A 20,817-nucleotide genomic window follows, 5' to 3' on the forward strand; every position below is an offset into this window, starting at 1 on the left:
CTTTCGACTTTCATGTCTTCTTTATGTAAATCTATCACAATCCGAGTTTTTTTAAAAAATAGGAACTTAGAAATAGCCTAAGAGATAAAAGGCAGCACCAAGGGGACAAAGGGAATTTTTTAAAGGAATACTTGAAAAAGAGGGAGGGCTGGCATAGGACAGGGCAGGAGGATCAGGAGTTCAAGGCCACCGTTGGCTAAGGAGTGAGTTTAATCACCTATTGACTCCAATTTGTTGTCCTTATACCCATGGGTGTTGGACCACCTGCTGACATGTGCTCAGTTTGCCAAGAGCTACACATTAAAGTAAGCTACCTCTCTCTTCCCGGAACCGGCCGCTGTCCCCGGTCCCTAAGCTAGGAGTGGAGGCTCACCAGCCACTTCTCGCTCCATGCTGCAATGTCGCCCGCCTCAGCCTTGCGCAGGCAACAGAGCTACTGCGTTCATGGGTTCAGTGGTCCTGACAGATTCAGAAGACGCCGTTTCATTCCCATCATTCCCATCACCCCTGACCTTTGGCTCTTACCATCTTTCAGCCCCTTCTTCCGTGTTCCCTGAGCCTTGCAGAGGAAGTGTGATAGAAACACGTCCCATTTGTCACTGAGCTCTCCACAGACACTTCTCTGAACCGTGACCAGTCATCAGTGTCTTTCCATGTTAACCCCCCTCGGCTGCACAAAGAAACTTCTCTGCTGAGGTCTGAGATCTGCACGAATATGTGAGTAGAGATATAGGAGTTTGCAGGGCATTTCTTTACGATGCCGGTTCAGCAGAATAATAGTAGTTGTTCCACCCCCTGGCATCTGTGAGATCCTCAGCTGTGGGTTCTTGACCAGATTTCTAATGCCAGGCATATGTTTCCTCTGGTGGAGGCCTTAGGGCCAATCAGAAGACAGTGGTTACCCTCCAGACATCTATACCACTGTGGCTCCCCATGGGCATATCTCACAGTAGTACTCACCGCAGTTCACATGGTTCAGGTGAGTAAGACTGCTCGTTGGTGACTTCTCCACCACTGTCGCCTACATATAGCACCTTCCAGTGTTATGCAAGCTAGTCGGCAGGGAACATGTTTCTAGGTCAGTACCAACTGGATTTCTCCACCTTATGACTATTTGGGTCGTTATCTTCAGCATTATTGTGAAAATGGCTGTCCTTCTAAAAGCAATCCATAGATTAAATGCAATTCCCATCAACATTTCAGTGCAATTCTTCACAGAACTTTCTTTCTATTCTTAAAGTTTATATGGAAGCACAAATGAGCCCAGGTAGCAAGCAAAACAAAACAAAAACAATCCTGAACAATATAAATACAGCAGAAGGTATCATCACCATGCCCAGTTTTAAGTTATGCTACAAAACCATAGTACTACAAACATCATGGCACCAGCACAAAATAGACTCATTGAACAATGGAATGCCATTGAGTGCTCAGTTATGAGTTCATGCAGCCTACCTTAGTTTTGACAAAGATGATAAAAACATACACTGAGCAAAAGATGGCGTCTTGACCCGATGCTGTTAGGAAGCCTGGGTGACTCTATGTAGAGGAATGGAGTCTTTGTCATCTTGCACACAACCAATTCCAAATGGACCAGAGATTTCAGAGTTAGACCCAGAACTCTGAAACTTCTAGAAGGAAGAGCAAGGAGTGCTTGTCAGCAGATAGGCCTAGTAAGGATTCCTGGACAGGACTCTGGTTGCTCAGGAAATAAGACTCTGATCAATAAGTGTAATTGCATTAAGTCACAAAGTTTCTGTACTCTAAACAACACTGTTAGTCAGCTGCGGAGGCAGACTGTAGAGTGATAGCTAAACCCCTGCGTGAGGATTAGTGACTACAATACACAAGAAACTCAAAAATTAAACACCAAGAAAACAACTCAGTTAAAAAGGAGAGTACTGAAATAAGCAGTAAATTCTCAGATGAAATACAAATGGTTAAAAATTGTTTTAAAATTGGTTGGTGGTGGCGTACACCTTTAATCCCAGCACTTGGGAGGCAGAGGCAGGTGAATCTCTTTGATTTCAAAGTCAGCCTGGTCTACAGAGTTCAAGGACAGCTAGGGCAACACAGAGAGATCCTGTCTCAAAAAACTGGAAAAAAAATTGTTTTAAAAAGTGTTTGTGAGAATGCAAATGCAAATTACTGTGAGATTTTGTATTACTGTAGTTAGAATGTCTAAGATTAAGAAAGCTAAAGACAGCAAATGCTGGTGAGGATGTAGGAGACAGAGAACACTCTTGCATTGTGCATTGCTGGGAATGTGAATTGGTGCGGACACTGGAAAGCAGTCCAGAGTTTCTCAGAGAACGATAAACAGGTCTACCATACGACCCCACTGAAACATACAGGGTATCCAGTCAAAGGGCTCTCCCTTCCTACTACAGAGACACGTGCTCATCCATGTTCACAGATGCTCTATTCATAACCCAGCCCTACTCATCATCCAGCAACTGATGAATGGATGATGATATCATGCGACCTCTATGCAATGGAATCTTATTCAGCTGTTAAAAAAATGAAATTTCAGGTAAATGTACAGACCCGCAAAGCAGACTAAGTGAGGTAACGCAGGCACAGGATGATAAATGACGCCTATGAAATAGATTAATTTTAAATAATTGTGAGCCAGAGAAAAAAGTCAAAGGGATTATTGTTTTGCAGAGGTCTCACGAGGTAACCCAGGATATCCTCTAACTAACTATCTTCTTTGCCTCATCCTCCTGAGTTTACAAGCATGACCTACAATCCCTGGTTTCAGAGGAAATTTCTAAAAATACATATAACTAAATGAAAATTAAAATACAACAAATCAAAATGTTTACGACAGAACTGGAGCACTTGGGAAGCTTAACATCACCAGAGGCTTCCAGCAGAAACAGAACAGAGTTACAGTTGGTGATTGACATCCAGATTTGAGTCAGGTCTTTTAGAATTCCTGAAAAAGAAGAGCTGCCCCCGACCCTGGGGCAAAGGTCAGAAGAAGAGGGAACTTTCCCTAACTCACTTGGTGAAGTTACAGTTACCTGGTGGCCACATGAACAGACAGAATAGAAACAGCAAACTGCAGATAAAACCCTCCGTGAGTGCTGTCTTAGTTTGGGTTTTATGGTTGTGAAGAGACACCATGACCATGGCAACTCTTACAGAGAAAACATTTAATTAGGGTGACTTGTTAACAGTTTCAGGGGTTCGGTCCATTATCATCATGATGGGGAGCATGGCAGTGTGCAGGCAGACATGGAGCTGGAGCTGGGAGTCCTACATCTTACAGGCAACAGGAAGTCACTGAGGGAAGCTTGAGCAAAAGAGACCTCAAAGCCTACCCACCACTTCCTCCCACAAGGCCGCACTTCCTAGTAGTTCCCTTTTTAGGCCATTTTCTCACAAACCACCGCATTTCACTTCCTGGCCCCAAAAGCTGACAGTCATATCATAATGCAACATTCATTTAGTCCAACTTCAAAAGTTCCCACAGTCTATCACAGTCTTAACAATGCTTTAAATTCCAAAGTTCAAAGTCTCTGCTGAGATTCATGCAATCTTTTAACTGTAATCCCCTAAAAAATCAAAATAAAAAAAAGATCACGTTTCCAACATATAATGGTACAGGATATATGTTATCATTCCAAAACATAGAGAAGGGAGCATAGTGAGGAAATTCTGGACCAAAACAATACCAAAAACCACCTGAGCAAACTCCAAACTCTGCATCTCCATGTCTTGTGTCGAAACACTCTCCACATTTCCAACTCCTTTAGTTTTGTTGACTGCAACACACTTCTTTCTCTTGGGCTGGTTCCACTCCCTGTTAGCAGCTCTCTTTGGCAGGTATCCCACAGCCCTGGCATCTCTAACATCTTGGGGTCTTCAAGGCAATCCAGGCTTTCAACTTCACAGCTTCAAGCAGCGACTTCTCGACTCGGTTTCCATTCAGGGATACCCCTGACACATGTCTGGCCTCACTGGCTTTATTTAGGCACATAGGCAAATTCCATAACCCATCTCTTCTATGCTTAACTCTAAAGCCAGGACCACATGACTGAAGCTGCCAAGTTTGCTGTTTACAGGAACTGGGACATAGTCCCCTCGTTCAGTTTGTCTTTACCAGCTTTCTGTCCTTCACTGCCTGGGCTTGGCTGTCCTGAAACTTCCTTTGTAGACTAAGCTGGACTCAGACTCAAAGATCCACCAGCCTGTCTTCCCAGTGCTGAGATTAAAGGAGTGCCCCACCACACCTCACTCTAAGCTTTTCTTTAGTCTCTTTCCATCAGTTGGAAATGTAACTGGGTGGGATCTTGTCCTGAGGTCACCACTCCCTTTAGTCCACTTCTTACTCCACTTATCTCCTTGAACGCAGGACTAAGGTCCATTCCACTTTCTGGTGTTCTTTTTCTCCTCAAAATTTACTTTTTGTAATTTACCCTTCTCAACTTGCTCCTTTTCATTATAAATCTTCGTTAGAGTTACCACTAATATCCACACAACAGAGTCTATACTAGACTGTTTAGAGATTTCTTCTGCCAATGGAATTAATCCAAAACTCTTCACTTTAGCCCCAGGGAGACTCTTTGGACAAGGGCAAAAGGCTGTCACTTTCCTCACCAAAATATCGCAAGCACAATCTCTAGGCAGCATAGTAAAATTCTTCTCCTCTGAAGCCTCTTCAGTGAACCCCCGACGGTTCAAATGACTCTTAGCACCCATGTCTTCCATTCTCCTACTAGGATGGCCCATTAAGCAGTACTTAAAGCATCCACTGCTTCCATAACCCAAAGTACCAAAGACCAAATTCCTCCAAACAAGCAGGTAGTCAGACCTATCACAGCGGTACTCCGCTCCAGGTACCAACTTCTGTCCTCCCTAGGTTTCCTACTGGGTGAAGAGACTCCATGACCACAGCAACTCTTACGCAGGAATACATTTACTTGGAGTGACATATTGACAGTTTCAGAGATTCAGTCCATTATCATCACGGTGGGACACACGGCACTCAGGCAGACATGATGCTGGAGAAGTAGCTGAGAGTCCTACATTTTGCAAGCAACAGGAAGTGGAGTGTTTCACTGGGCAGCATCTTGAGCATCTATGAGATCTCAAAGCCTGTCCCCACAGTGACACACTTCTTCCAATTAAGATGACACCTCCTAATAGTGTCACTCCCTTTGAGGGGGCATTTTCTTTCAAACCACCATAAGTACAGATTTGAAATCTTCAAGGAAATAATAGAGAACTGTTTTTGAATATTGAGCAAATATGATCGAAGTATATTGCATATGTGCATGAGAATGCCATTTCAATAACAGAAGTATAAATACTATCTTTTTAGGTGTTGGGGGAAAACAGAATATTTTCAAAATTAAAAAGTCAGATTTTAAAATATACTAGAAAAATTGATTTCAACAATGTATAGAGTAGCTGAGCCAGGTAAAATTTAATCCAGGTGTGCAAGGCTGGCCAGCCTTCATTTAAAGATCAATTAATATACTCTACCACACAAGCAAGAAGCTGATGACTGATGCAGAAGAACACTTAACATAATCCAACACCTAATCAGAATGAAAGTTCCCACAAATCTATTCCTAGGCCCTTTGCTTGAGAGAGAGCATGTACACGACAGGCTGACCGAGAAGACTGAAGGCTTTCTTTAGGATCAAAAAGGCAAGGATGTCCACCAGCAGCAGCAGCACTCAGTAAAGTCCTGGAAGTTAGAGGGGCAGTGGAAGAAATAATATAGATGCAGATTATAGGAGAAGTGTTAACCTTGCTGTTTGCAGATGACATGATTGTCCCAGATATGTACGCTCCAGCAAATGTATCCCCCCCCAAAAAAAAAAATTCCCAGAACCAGTAAGTGAGTTCAGCAAGATCTCAGCATGTAAAGAGAACTCACACTTCTGTATGGATGTTAGTCTTTAAAACAAGTCTGGACTAGGATATGCACCTACCTAGCATGCAGTTCAGTCTTCAGCCCCAGGGAATGGGGGATTGATAGAAGACCATTTACAATCCTACAACATACTGTGTAGGAGGTGTGCGGTACACAGTAAACCCACAGCCGGCATGTGTCAAATTAGAAATGTTAATGACAGATATCAAAGAAGATCTGGAGATGTAAGGCAGGAATCTAGAACATGCTTAAGGCCCTGGGTCCAATCCTAGTACCTCAGGAAAAGGGGAGAAGATATCCAAGAGGCACCTGCGTTGAAAGTCATACCATGTTCATGGATTAGAAGACTGTGGTGCTGGTGTTGGTTCCCAACCTGATGATAGGTTTAGCACAACCTGTGGGAACATCCCCACAGGTCTTCTAGAGGAACTGCACATATGCATATTAACCTCTTTCTGAAGCTCACTTGGAAAGTAGGGGCTCCATAACAGCCCAAAGAACCCCACAAAGGCTAATAGTGGCTGGAGTCATATACGTACTGGCCACATTCGTACTTCCTCTCTAGCTGCCATTTTCCAGACAGTGGTATTGATTGTGTCCTGGAGGGACATACAGATCAATGACAGGACACACAACCTGTACATTATGCCCAGCTGAGTTTTGGGCTGATTCAAAGTCAGTTCAATGGTGGCTTTCTCAATACAAGATGCTGAGCAGTTGGTCATCTGTAAAGCACTGGGCTGACCTTCGCCCTAAGCCTTGCAGCAAGCCCCACTCTGAAGTTTGGTGCACAGACCTCTGTGTAAATGCAAAATGTATGATGAGGGAAACATCCTTCTGATCTAAAGTAGGCAAAAAAAAAAAATCTTAGATTTGAAACCAAGACTATGGCCCATAAAAGACAACCTGGAGACATGAGACCTTATCAGAATCAAAAACTACCCTACAATGACCTTTTTAACAGCGTGGACGGAAATCTACAGAGAAGGAGGATATATTTGCAAGCCGTACATTTGGGAAAGAAAACAAGAGCATGAAGAATCAATAATCTGTCAAGGCTCTCCAATTAAAACTAGGCAAAATATGAGACCAGAAGAGGAAATCCAGATGATAAATAGTCATGACAACATATTCCACGTCATTAATCTTCAGGGATGTGCAAATTAAACCACAGTGAGATATATCATGGTGCATCTATCAAAATGGCTACAGTAAACATTACTGGCAACACCAAACGCTGACAGAGAGGCAGGCGAGCCATTGCTCACACAGGCTGGTACAGCGCCTGTGGAAAACCTCTTAGTGTTTTCTGTTAAAATAAAACCAAGCAAAAAACCCGAAAAAACTAAAAGAGCATATAATGACAATATGATTTAGCATTGTAATCACTGTCTTGAAGTAGAAACAGGACCAACTAAGACCAGAGGTCTTAGTGAGTGAAGACACTTCCTGCTAAGCATGGTAGTCTGAGGGGGCTCCCCAGGACCCCCACGCGGAAGGAACGAGTGTACTCTCAGACTGTTCTTTGGCTTCCTCATGCATGCTGTGGCGTGTGTGTGTGTGTGTGTGTGTGTGTGTGTGTGTGTGTGTATGCCCCCCCATACACACACACGCATACACATAAAATTTTTAAACTTTCAAAGGAGGGAACACCCGCACAAATCCTAGCCATAGGTTTCCACAGTGCCAAACATGTTCCTAGAAGCCCAAATGGGAAACGACCCAGTTGTCCTTCAAGAGGCGATGGTTAGCCAGGGTGCTGTGAGGACTCCTTCCACCCTCCTTCCTGCCTATCCTTTCCCTTGCTCCAAGGAGCCTCCTGAAGCAGCCACCTCCCTTCATCCCTGGTTCTCCTCTCCTGTCGCCTGGAGATTATTAATTAAGATTCTTTCAGTTTTCTGAGCAAAGTTGGTGTGTGAATGAGGCGTTTATGTAATTCTCTCTCATGGTTTTTCTTCCAGAAGTGGATAATGGGCTCGTTTCAAATTGAATTAAGAGATAATTAACACACGTGCAGGCACAGACAGGAGAATAATGTCTCTCTTTCTCTCTCTCTTTCTCTCTCTCTCTCTCTCATGTTAAATTGTTCCTATAAAGGCTTGGCTGTGGGCCTTACCAATGAGATATAAAGAGATGGTCCCTGAACCTTTTATACATACATACACCATGGGACCTTGGGGAGCACATGAGCTGGAAGGGACACAGCAGCCCTGGTGGCATCTGGGCCCCTAGGAAGGTGATGAGGACCCAGCCTCACCAGGTCTAGCATTCAAGTTAGATGGAGTATCCCCAGGAGAGCATTGCCTGAAGGCTTCCAGAGAGGTAGCTAAAAGGCATGTGACACCCACTGCGGCACAGTTGTCACCCCCTCCTGTTGTCCAATCACACCCTGTTGTCACATAGTGATGACACCCTATGTTACATGCTCTCAACAGACTGGCGTGACTTGTCACAGGCTGTCACTCTTGTACGTTGTCACACAGAGGCACACTGTTCCCGTGCTGGCCCCAGACTCACAGCCTATGGAGGAGTCACTGGGGACCGTTCCAGTTGCTCTGCAGTCCCCATACTCCTTGCCCTACTTTTGACAACTTCCCTCTTGACCTTCTGATCCCCGAGTCAACAACTCCCCCATCCAGAGACTCCTTTGCTTACCCCACCATGCTTAACCCAAGACTGTGTGTCTCGTTCCCACTTATGAGCCGGTTAGAAGCCGTGCAAGGTAGCTTCAGGTCATCACCAGGTAACCATTTCCAGTTCTTTCCTGGAAGTCATGGAGCAGCTGAAGCGGGGGAGGGAGTCTGAGCCTTCCCTGGACCCATAGCCTCCTGAACCCCCCCACCCCGAGTTTACCAACTCCTTCCTTAGGTCTCTGCTCCCTTCCACCAGGACAGATTGTCCCCTCCTCATTTGGGAATATAATGAAGCCAAAGTTGCTGCTCAGGCTCCTTCTGCTGGACCCCAACTCTTCCCCTGGGCCACCATAGGGTCAGCTTCCCAGAGAAGGCATAGTTAAGGCATGTTCCAGGAAGAGGCCCCTCTGGGGAAGCATCTGGCTTCCTGCTGGAAGGCAGGCAGTCTATGGCATCTCTGGTACGGTGGCCAGGAGAGCCTCTGCTCTGGTCCTGATGATCTGACCTGACTCGCTCCAGACCACATTCGGCTGTGAAAGCCTCAACTACCGAGACAGGAACACGGTCCGGACACACGAGCTACAACTCCCATCCCCACAGGAAACAGTATTTCTTCCAGAAAAATGTGTTTTCTAGTCCTGAACATCTAAGCAACCCACACACAAATTACCCAAAGGCGTGGGCAGGAGTTCCACTGGGGCCCTAATTATACCGTACAGCATGGGGGAGTGTCAGGTACTTCTGTGATGAGCGCTGCAGGGCCCATCAGGCAGAGCTCAGCTCTGGCAATGGTCCTGGGCTTGAGCCTCTGTCAGGCAACCCGCCTCCACCCCCAGAGTGCCCGATGCCGCTCCCCATGCTGCCAGAATGGGGCCTCAAAGCCCAACCAGCAGAGACTGCCGCTGTAGAGCCTGCTTGCCCTGTGCTTCTTCCTAAAATGTGTGTAGAAGTGTGTGACAGAATGGGACGTCTTAGCCATCTTAGTGTATGATTTAGTAGCACCAACTGCATTCATCATGTCATGCAACCATTGCCTCCGCTCCAAATTTTCATTACTCTAAACAGAAACAACCCCAGCCCCACCCCCACCCCCCCACACGCACCTTATGTTCTAATCTTCCCATCTTTATAACTTGGCCTGGTCTAATTCAAGGCTTCTTAAGCTTTTGCCATTTGCAATCCCTTTTCACCTGGGAAATTTTTATGTGACCCTGGATATGTATATACACACACACAGTAAGTATAGATAGAAAGCATTTACTGATAATCATGTTGAATTTTTTAAAAAAGATTCTTTGGTGTGTGTGTGTGTGTGTGTGTGTGTGTGTGTGTGTGTGTGTGTGTGTATCTGTACTGGCTGGTTTTGTGTCAACTTGACACAAGTCAGAGTCATCAGAGAGAAGGAGCCTCAGCTGAGGAAATGCCTCCATGAGATCCAGCTGTAAGGCATTTTCTCAATTAGTGACCAGTGCGGGAGGGCCCAGCCCACGGTGGGTGGAGCCATCCCTGGGCTGGTGGTTCTGGGTTCTATAAGAAAGCAGGCTGTGCAAGCCATGCAAAGCAAACCAGTAAGCAGCACCCCTCCATGTTTCTTCCCTGTTTGAGTTCCTGTCCTGACTTCCTTCAGCGACAAGCAGCAATGTGGAAGTGTAAGCTGAACAAACCCTTTCCTCCCAAGTGGCTCTTTGATCATGGTGTTTCGTCGCAGTACTAGAAACCCTAAGACAATATCTAATGTTCACCATGAACTGAAGACGAAAGCAAATTTGCATATTACCGTGATGGAGACCTTGTTTATTTTTAGAGAAAGGTTGAGCCTTGCCTGAAGATATGACTGTGTGGGTAGCAGGGCATCTTCGGTGTTTTTCACAGTTGACCAATGTTTCAGTCTTATAGTTAACCATGTTGAGAATGCTTCTTAGTGTAAGTATTATATAGTACAAAATGACAGCGTATGTTTCGGAACCATTCAAAAGTTGTTGGAAATTTTGTGCTAATCTCAAGCCAAAGTTCATTTAATGGTTTTTTTCCTTTAAATAAAATTTAAGTCAGCAGCTCAAATACTGACTTTTTAAATTAAATATTCTAACAGAGTAGAGTGTCAGGGTATGCTAACATTCTCGGGAATGGTGGTAGGAATATATTAAAAGTCTCTTTCTGTGATTAGACCATTATATCTCTCTGAGAGTGGAAAGCATTGCATGTACAGTTAAAACCCTGCAATTCATAGCACAGAATGGTCTTGAATCTGTGCCAATGTGTTTTAGGTGGCACTTATTGGTATTGCGTGGCATATCAGCACACACGGTGCAAAGTGCACGTGTTGAACGCTTAGGCTGCGCTAAGGTTGTGCAATGCTACAGAAAGGAGCCATCCCGGGAATGACTTGGATTCCTGTCTTATTTGATTTTGTTAACATTTGCCATAGTTTGTGAATTTAGAAATCTTTTCCTGTTGTCAAATGTTTCATGGCACTCCCCCACACATTGTTACGTGAGAAATGGTGGCCCTCAGTTAAAGAAGCTGTGCTCTCGGTTTTCCTGTCCCCAGAGTTGTGTGGCATAGTCCATATCATGAAGCCGTATATGGCGTGAGGCTGGACCTTCTGCATGTGGATGTCCCCTTTTGCGCACCGTTTGTGGAGGCAACTTCTTGCTGACAATTCTATACTCTCCTTCCCAAGTGTGCTGCCCATAGGCACCAGGATCTATGTCTGGGCTCTTTGTACTATTTTGTTAATATATATGGTCCCACACTGTCAAAATTGCTATAGTTTTTTAGATCCTTTGGCAACTGAGCAGGATTCTAGTGTGGTCTTTCCATGCCAGAATATGTGGGCTTCCCACAGGCCATTGTGACTCCATATGCATTAAGATTAGCCTTTTCCATTTCTCTGAAACCCTCTGAGATGTTGACAAGCTGTTCCAGAAAGGCCTTGCTTGTGAGGAAGCCCCAGCACGAGCGTTTGGGGTGTGAAGACTTAGGTTAACACATCGAATTCTGACTCAGGGTGCTTTTCTTTCCAGGACCCCAGGGTTTAAGCTGGAAAAGTGAGGGCTTCAAACAGATTTATCTCAGCTATTTTTAGCTTGCAGAAGAATTGGAGAATTTGTACTGTTTTCTAAGCCAGTGTCCTCCAGTGCCGGTGTCTCTTTGTGGAATGAACAACACAACCTGTCCCTCTAATGGCTCACTGTAAGGACTGTCCAGACCTGGGACACATCTTGTTTGTAATTCTTGGTCTGCTTTTCTAATGACTCTGCAGGTTTGTCTGGGTCTTTACGATCTTGACATTTTAAAAGGGAGCTCTTCTCAGCCTGGGAGGACTTTTTGGCTTGACGAGGACCTTCGGTCATAGATTTTGACTTCATGCTCACAGTTCCAAATGATCACCTTCTGGTAACTGGAATGCTGTTCTGCCCACGGTTCCTGGTGGCTTTGCACTTGCCTGGGATAGGCTCTGTTCTGTTTGTGTCTGTATGTTCGTGTGACTGTGGCTCTGTCTGTGGGGTGTAGAGACCGTGGCCTGTGGGGTCCTGTCCTCAGCTCCCTCCCACCTGCAGCTCAGGACCAGTGTGGACAGTGCCACAGCCCTGACCACTGCCCGTATGCCCACCCAGTGTTCTTTTGCACCAAGGTTTCTCCCTCTGCAATAGTCCCAGCGCCTTGCTCTGGGACGGCCAGACCTCTCCCTATGGGTGCAGTGTGTTCCTCTGGGTGCCCGTGTTTATCCAGACTCTTTCCTGTTGCCAGGAGTTGGGATCTTCCTTTTGCTTGCCAGCTAGAGCTGCTGCGCAGCGAAGAGCCCCGTGTGTGCATTTGAAGTTGCTCTGGGGTTCCATCCTAGAGTGGGATGGGTTGAGCTCTCCTAGACTTCCTGCCGGGAACTGGGCACAGAGTGACCTCACAGCTGAGCGACACCATCCCACGGTGACAAGGGGCTCTCCAGTCATGTGCCAGTTGGCATGTGTCTAACTAGGGGTGAGCACAGACATTTCCACCCAGACACTTGAGGGCCATTTTTATCCTCTGATTGTCCCTCATTCTCTGTGGGTTTTGGTCCTTAGTCACCCCGTTATCAGGAATTCTGTGTCCATTTCTCTTCTCACACTTCCTCAGTGTCCTTTCACGCCTGTACTTCATTACTCAGGTGTCGTCATTCAGAATTAACTTATTCTGTTTTAGGGGGAGGGGGTAGGATTTAATTTATAATTAATGCCCAAAGGAGAGCATCCTGGTCTGGGGAAGCTGGCTCAGTGGGTGACTCTGAGTTAGGATTGACAGCACCCGGGCAAAAGCTAGGGTGGTCACGCATGTCTGAAACCCCAGACCTGGGGATGTAGAGACACAAGGATTGCTGGGGCCTGCTGGCCTGCTGGTCTAGGTGAGCGTGGTGAGTTCCACGTTCAGTGAGATCCCACGTCAGGTGAAGAAGGTGGAAAACTGACAGAACAGGATACCCAGCATCCTCCTCTGCATGTGTACACAAACATGGATCTCTTGGAAGATGCTGTCCTCTCTCGGGAGGGGACGTCACAACGTCGAGCTGTCTTGTTCAAGAACAGAGGATTGTGCTCCATGTGTTCAAGTTGACTGTTCCAACACTGTGGATGGAACCCAAGCCTTACTTCCATATACCAAGCCAGCACCTGACCACTGAGCATACCCCTGGGCCACCTCTGTGTTTCCAGAATGTTTTCAGCTTTCCTTGTTGGAAACTATGCACACGCCTTGGGAAACTTATTCTTCTGCTTTTGTTGTTGTTGTTGTTGTTGTTATTTTAAGAAGACTTCTTTTTAGTTGCCATGCCCTCTGTTTGTTGATTTTATCGCCAGCTATTTTAATAAACTCTTATTCATTCAAGGCATGTCCCTTAGATCCTTGAGGTCTGCACCCTCTTCCAGTCCTGTCTGCAAACACAGGTGCTCATGCTCCCCTAGCCCAGCCTGCGCCACCGGCGGCTCTTCTGAGGCAGAGGCTTGGCTGCTGCCTCTCAAGCAGTGACAAATGGGGCCAACCCTGTCCCGTCCGTTCACTTGCTCTTTGTTTTCATTCCTCCCCATTAGACACAAGAGTGGCTTTAGACCCTGACAGTTCATCCACCTTGACCCTCAACTCCCTGGGCATTCGTGGAAATAGTCATATGTGACAAGTGACAGAATATTGCTCACACTCAGCTGGCACACACTGATGGGCATGTACAGCAGTATGTTTTGGTTCTTCTGTCCTGTGGATTCAAGACTTGCAACATGAATAACATCTTTGTTGCTGGGAACTGCAGAAGAAGGGACCAAGCCCAGGACCACGAAGCTCCTGATGCGCTCTGACTCTTAGCTGACCCCAGGCTGTCCACAGGTTTCACACCCGACCCCAGGATGTCCACAGGTTTCACACCCAACCCCAGGATGTTCACAGGCTTCACACCTGACCCCAGGCTGTCCACAGGCTTCACACCCGACCCCAGGATGTCCACAGGCTTCACACCCGACCCCAGGATGTCCACAGGCTTCACACCTGACCCCAGGCTGTCCACAGGCTTCACACCCGACCCCAGGATGTCCACAGGCTTCACACCTGACCCCAGGCTGTCCACAGGCTTCACACCCGACCCCAGGATGTCCACAGGCTTCACACCTGACCCCAGGATATCCACAGGCTTCACACCTGACCCCAGGATGTCCACAGGCTTCACACCTGACCCCAGGATATCCACAGACTTCACACCAGGATGTCCATGAGGGTTTGGGTGCATAAAATGACACATTATCATTTCACAGGGACTACACTCTCTTATAAAAAAAAAACTGTAAGATGATATTTTCTCTCCTAAAATTGGAATGGTTTCATTCCTTTCTCCAGTTACTAAAATTACCTGTATCTTTTGTTCAAAAGAATCTTAAAGGGAAAAAACACAACAGGGAAAAACCAAGGAAGAAGTGAAAATTGCCTGAAATTCCATACCCAATCTGTGTACTACGAAGCTTCTTCAGGTGTCCACTCTGCTGTCAGTGGCTCCCTGACCTGTTCTACCGCCCAAGCGCTGTCTCAGGACGCGGTTCCCGCTAGAACCAATGGAAAGACTAAAGAAAATATGTAGTCTTAAGGGAAGGCTTGGATTTCTGAGTCCATTTCAACTCCATGGGCCTGCCCCCTGGATTGCCTCAAATATTGTCAGGAGGAGGGTCCAGCTGATGTGATGCCTATGGTTTTGGGGTACAGGGACATAAGGGAAGGATTTTGTATTTGCCGAGAGTGACAAATACAAAAACATTGGTACCAAACTGAGAAGAGTTTTTCTGAGCATAAGCCAAGGTGAAGGAGGCTGATGCTAAAGGAAGGTTAGCAGTTCCAGGTCTGGGGGCCATGCATAACCCCCAAAGAGTGTCCCCTGGAAACCAGGCTAACAGGGCATTGAGAGGCCAGCATTGGCCCTAATACATAGCTACCACATAGCAAAGTATGATATTCACAATGGAGCAGCAGACATCCCAGTTTAACTGTGTGCATTGCATGTGATGAGGGGCCTGAAATGAGTATTCATTTATTCAATAGAGTTGGAAAAATCATCATCAGTTGAGAACCTTAATAATTGTGACGTAAACTCTCGGGAGGAAAGATGTCTCGGTTGGTAGAGTCTGTCATGCAAGCATGAGGACCTGAACTCAGGCGATGCCCAGAACCCATGTAAAACTGGTCCCAGCAGCCCACATCTGCAATCCCAGCTCCACAGAGGAAAGTGTCTCTCCGGAGCTCACCGTTACCCAGCCTAGCCAATCAATGAGCGCCATGTTCAGTATGAGACCCAAAAAGTAGAGTGGAGGTCAGGGGAGCTGGAGATGGCTCAGCAGTTAAGAGCACTTGTTGCTCTTGCAGAGGACCTGGGTTCAGTTCCCAGCTTTAACGCGGTGGCTCACAAACATCTGTAACTCTAGTTCCAGGTGACCCAGTGCCTTCTTTTGACCGCCCCCTGTACAAGACACAAATGTGGTTCACACACACACATGTAGGCAAAACGCCCATGTAAATAGGATAAATAAATATTTTTAAAATTTTAATAAATACACCGGGGAGGAATCAAAGAAATCACCTGATGCTGACCTCTGGCTTCCAAAGATGTGCATCTGCCATGTGTTTGTCCAAACATTCACATAAGCACCTCACGCTCCCACACCCATAAACATAATACATAAAATTTAAAAAGTAAAATTTAATTGTTTTCGGTCATTTTCTGTGAATTGCTGAGTTTGCTTCTGAGGAAGCTGGCTTAACCTGTGGGTGCTGGACATTGACCTCCACTAGCCGAGACACAGACTCTCCCCAGAGGCAGGCTGCCAGTGACAGCAGAGACTCTTATGAACAGAGCTGGAGCTTGGAAGCATCTACAGCCAGTTCAGACCATTCTGATCTTTGGTGTGCCCACCCTTGACCCTTATGGTTCTGTTCTAGCCTGGCACTCAGTGGTCATTAGTGTCTCTATGTCTACCTTGACTCTTGATGATTGACCCTCAGTGCATCTACGTCCACTCTGACCCTCCATGGATCTGTGTCCAACCTTGATCCTCCGTGGATCTGTGTCCAGCCTTGATCCTCCGTGGATCTGTGTCCAACCTTGATCCTCCGTGGATCTGTGTCCAACCTTGATCCTCCGTGGATCTGTGTCCAACCTTGACCCTCCGTGGATCTGTGTCCAACCTTGACCCTCCGTGGATCTGTGTCCAGCCTTGATCCTCCGTGGATCTGTGTCCAGCCTTGATCCTCCGTGGATCTGTGTCCAGCCTTGATCCTCCGTGGATCTGTGTCCAGCCTTGATTCTCTGTGGATCTGTGTCCAGCCTTGATTCTCTGTGGATCTGTGTCCAGCCTTGATCCTCCGTGTATCTGTATTCATCCCTGTTCCTCTGTTAATCCACATCCACCCCTCACCTTCAGTGAACCTAGGTTTATCCCTGGCCTTCAGTATATCTACATTTATCCCTGAACGTCAATGGATCTGTGCTCACCCCTGATCCTCAGTTGACCTGTGTCTATATCTGGTACCCAGTGGGTCTATGTTCATTCGTGGCTCTTAGTCAGGTCTGTGTCTACCCCCGTCCTCAGTGGATCTCTTTGATCCTTGGCCCTTGGTACGCATCCACCTTGTATTACAGTGTGCAGTCACACTTGCCCCCAGTGCCCCCTCTGGACACCTTGCCCACACATCTGAGTACCTTTCTGGTGTAGGACATGCCATCTATAGTGGCACGCTCCTATCCCACGGACAGGCAGGAGTGGACCCTTTTCTCAGGCAACCATGAGAATTCCAAATCAGATCCTTAGTTTCCCCCATCGCTATCATCATCTCTGCCTCTGAACAACCTGCTCACTGGTCCCCATCCAGGGTGAATATCTCACAGGCAGACGGTCTCCCTGGCCTCGGGAAGAATTCACTCCAACCCCTGATGGAGCAGGAGGCCAGGATTTGGTAGTTGGTTACCACGACTCTCAGATGTGAAGTCTTAAGAGGGCTCAGGATTCTCAGGACTTATATTCATGAAAGAGAGAACATCATCCAAGGTCCAGAGAAGAGGGACTCTCAAGTGTGCCGGGGTGGTACAAGGCTGTGTTCTTAGAGCAGTGATGCCCTGTTACCCCTACTGCCTGCAGTTCCCCAGCTAGAGCTCCGTGGGCTGGACCTAAGTCCCTCTTCTCCGGGCTCCACAGCAAAAATGCTGATGTAAATAACCACTTCAGAGGGGAAAAATGGTCTTAACCATACATTTGCATACAAATACACTAATTATACTCCTCTTCCTATGTGCTGGAATGGAATTAGCAGTTACAGCTATTCTGGAACACAATATTCTTAAAACCTGTAGGCATATAGGCCTGCAGAGATGCCTAAGTACACATGGAAATGTGTTTGTACATGCATATATATGCACACTTTGCGTTCATGTGTCTGTATAAATACCTGTGTGTGTGCCTTTATAACCATATGAGCATATATGTGTCTGTCTCTGTGTGTGTATCTGTTTGGGTGTGCCTGTGTGAACATGTGTACATGTGTGTCTGTGAGAACATGCATGTCTGTGTGCAGGTATATCTATGTGTTATCTATATGTGTGTCCTTGTGTCTGCACATTCGTGTGTCTCTGTGTGTGGTTGTGTCTTTGTGTCCATGTACATACATATGTGTGTGTCTGTGTAGCTATTCGTATGTACCTGAGCACTGATGACAAAGCCTTCAACATATGAGTCTAGGGGGACATCTCATGTCAAAACCATGCCAATGCTGAGCATCTTTGTGGCTGGTCGGTTTGTGGTTATTAGTGCCTGTGTGCTGGGGCAGGAGATCTTTATATTTCCGAAACAGACGAGATCAGGCATGTTCCGAGTGGCAGCTAGCTGTAGACTATTTCTGAAACAGAACCATGAAGTTCCTGGGCCTGTCTCTGAAGGCCTTGCCTTCTGTTGACACCCACTTCACCCCACCGCCACACGATCTGTTTCTGCATATTGTGACTGCCCTTTGGAAGGCAGAAGAGAGAGCAGCTGGTGTTCCTGATGAACTCCAGTCCCCTCACACGCAGGGTGTCACAGCAGCAACACCTTAGTAAAGACTCCTGCTGTCAGGGGACAGCCTCGGGGACTGCTTTGCGATGGAGTTCGCTAGAAAGCCAGATTGGACTGAAGGAACAAACTGCATCCTTCCAGGGAAGTATAAAGTCCTGGAAACACCCGAGAATGAGCATCCTGTTTCTTTCTTATCCTGTTGTGACCACAGCAGCCTAGCTGAACAGCCACTTTTCTAAGTCAGGGAGTCAACCAAGCTAAACAGAGGAGCAGCTAAAGGTTCAGGAAGTGGAGCAGGGTAGACAGTGCCAGCGATTGAAGGGCAACCTTCAGCAGGGAGGGCAGGGAAGAACAGGGCATGGGCATAACGAGAGCGAAGCAGAGGGGGCTTTGGAAGGGGTTCTGTCTAGTTAGGACCCTTAGATGGATGACCCACGAGGTCTGTGAGCCTGGGGTTAGACGTCTCTTTGGCAGTGGTAGGGTGGGTTTCAGAGATGTGGGTCAGGGAGTGAGAAGCAGGCATACAGGCCTGAGGGAGTTTCTGTCTCTCTGTTTCTGTGTAGAGAAGGGAGAACCTGGCAGAGGAGCTTGGGAAAAATGAAATGAGAAGAGCCATCCTTCCCACTGTGGGCGGGTGGGATCCAGAGCACAGAGCAAACCCCTTTTCCTGACGGAGCAGGACACATGGCATGAACAGAGAGTGAGGCAGAAGAGGTTCTGTCCTTCTGGTGAGGACCCTTAGACGGATGGGAAAAGACTGGGCGTTGGGTCTGAGCTTCGGGAGTTGGTTCTTGCCTTCTGGTGCGATGTTCCCAAACATCTGCCTCATTTGTTAATGGAGGACAAAACGCTAAGGAAGAGGAGCTATTATGTTTTCATTCGTCTTGTCAGAACCTTGCATTGAGAGGCTCATTTGCACAGTGAGGACGCTGTTGGGAGAGAAAGCACAAACCACGGGGATTCAGTTAAATGCTCTTGGAATAGACGTAAAAAGGTCCCTGAAATGGCTCTTAACCAGGGGTCAGGGTGGCGGGGAGTAATTCCATGGGGTCCCAAAGCCACGTGAAAATCAAGGCAGTGAGTGGCTATGTGCATGCTGTAAGGAACGGAGTCTTTCCTGACTTCTCCAAGGGCGGCGTGTCCCTGTCTAAACACGGGATTTGTCCTATCATTACAGGGGTTTGAGAGGCACTGGCAGAGATCTCGCGAGATGGCACCAGATGACGATAGGCACGTAGGATGAGGCCCCGCCTGGAAACCGTCCTCACGGGTAAGGACCGGGGCTGTTGAGCAAGGGCCTATTGCCTGGGAAGAAGCAAGGGTCTGCCATGTGCAGCCCCAAGGCAACATTAAATGGCAGATAGCGTTACAATCGGGCAGAAGACTGGATGTGGAAGAAGCAAAGTATGAACATTCAACCGTGGATGCCCGTGGTGTTCTGGGAATGCCGTCCCTGCTTACGGGTTGGGGAAGCTGGCACGGGGGAGCTGTTTTTGGAGCTAACACTGAGTTTCGTGTATTAAAAACCTGCATGAGGGGTGCGTGTGGGAGGGTACCAACGTCCTTCAGAGAGCTCGAAGCCTCCTCAACCTGCCTCTCTCTTACCTGCCTGCCTTGTGGGGGCAGGTGATTAACTAGTGAAAGCCAGATGTTTCTTGGAGGATGGAACTTGGAGTTTCCGTCTTCCTCCTACAGGGACACGTGCCCTTCTGTCACCCCCAGCCTCTGCTGTAAGAACAGCAGCTTCACAGCAGGGAGAACCGTTAGGAAGGCAGGTGACCTCTGTGCCACAGCGGCCTTGCCCACTGCTCACAGAGCACAGTGGATGTCCACCTGCCTCCTCTCAAGTGTGCCCACTTCAGTCTGGTTTCTGGAGCTCTCCCTGCACCCCACACTCTGTCCAGGGCCAGGCTCTCCTCACCTGCCTCCTTTCCTCCCCTCCCCCTCCTGCATGTCCTGGCTCTTCCTCCTTACCTTTCCCCTTTACTCTCACCTACTCATTCTCTCTTCCTAGCCTTCCCTGCCCACCCTCCTTCCTTCTTCCTTCTTTGCTCTCCCTTTCCCCTCATAACCCCTCCTCCTCACCCACCCTTCCTCGCCCCCCCTTGCTCCTCTCCTTCAGCATCTTTTCCTTTCTTCCCGGTCCCTCTCTGGATTTTGTTTCGTGTGCTCTTCTTGGGTGTTTTCAGCTACTGCATATGTTCTCAGGCATGACTGACAGGTGAAGACAGGCACGGTGTGGCCAAGCTTGACCCTGCTCTTCCCACTCAGTTCCTGGTCTTCCACCCATGGAGTGGAGAGTCCTCTTCTGCACACAACATGGGTGTTCCTGAGCCATGCCTGGGTAGATGAAGGAGGCCCTCTTTCCTGCAGTCTTGCCTTGTGCCACCCATAGCTCTGTCTCCGCAAGTCGCCACCTCTTCAGGCTGCCCCAAAGGTGCCTTGGTGGACCACCAGAGCTGCCTTCTTTACTATCTCGATTAACATTGCCCCCAGACTAGAGGTGGTAGGGGACCATAATTGCCCTAAGCTCTGGCAATGAAGGAAGGATGTTTTGTAATTTCCTCTGCTCTGTATCCCAGCATTCCTCGAGTCAGCCATTAAAAACGTCTTGATGTCTAACCTGAGTCCCCTCAGTGCCGTTTGTTGACTGTGTTACCGTTGCTGGGAATTTTCATTGAGAGTCTAATTGTTGTTTTTCTTTCGACACCCACACTGTTAGTACTATGTTTGGGAAGTG

At 47.3% G+C, this 20,817-nt stretch overlaps 1 protein-coding gene across 4 annotated transcripts in view; it reads left to right on the forward strand.

The window, feature by feature from the left end:
• Nucleotides 1-20,817, forward strand: part of Kcng2 (potassium voltage-gated channel modifier subfamily G member 2) — a 71,251-nt gene that overhangs the window by 9,196 nt on the left and 41,238 nt on the right. For 3 of the 4 annotated variants that reach the window (XM_087895905.1, XM_087895906.1, XM_087895908.1), the window contains exon 2: nucleotides 19,255-19,347. The gene's annotated coding sequence lies outside the window, so the exon portion shown is untranslated. Of the gene's footprint in view, nucleotides 1-18,640; nucleotides 18,806-19,254; nucleotides 19,348-20,817 lie in introns of all 4 variants that reach the window. The other variant, XM_087895907.1, reaches the window with a different exon arrangement.

The sequence above is a fragment of the Myodes glareolus genome, chromosome 13, assembly GCF_982192425.1.
Source record: "Myodes glareolus chromosome 13, mMyoGla1.1, whole genome shotgun sequence".
Classification (NCBI taxonomy): domain Eukaryota; kingdom Metazoa; phylum Chordata; class Mammalia; order Rodentia; family Cricetidae; genus Myodes; species Myodes glareolus.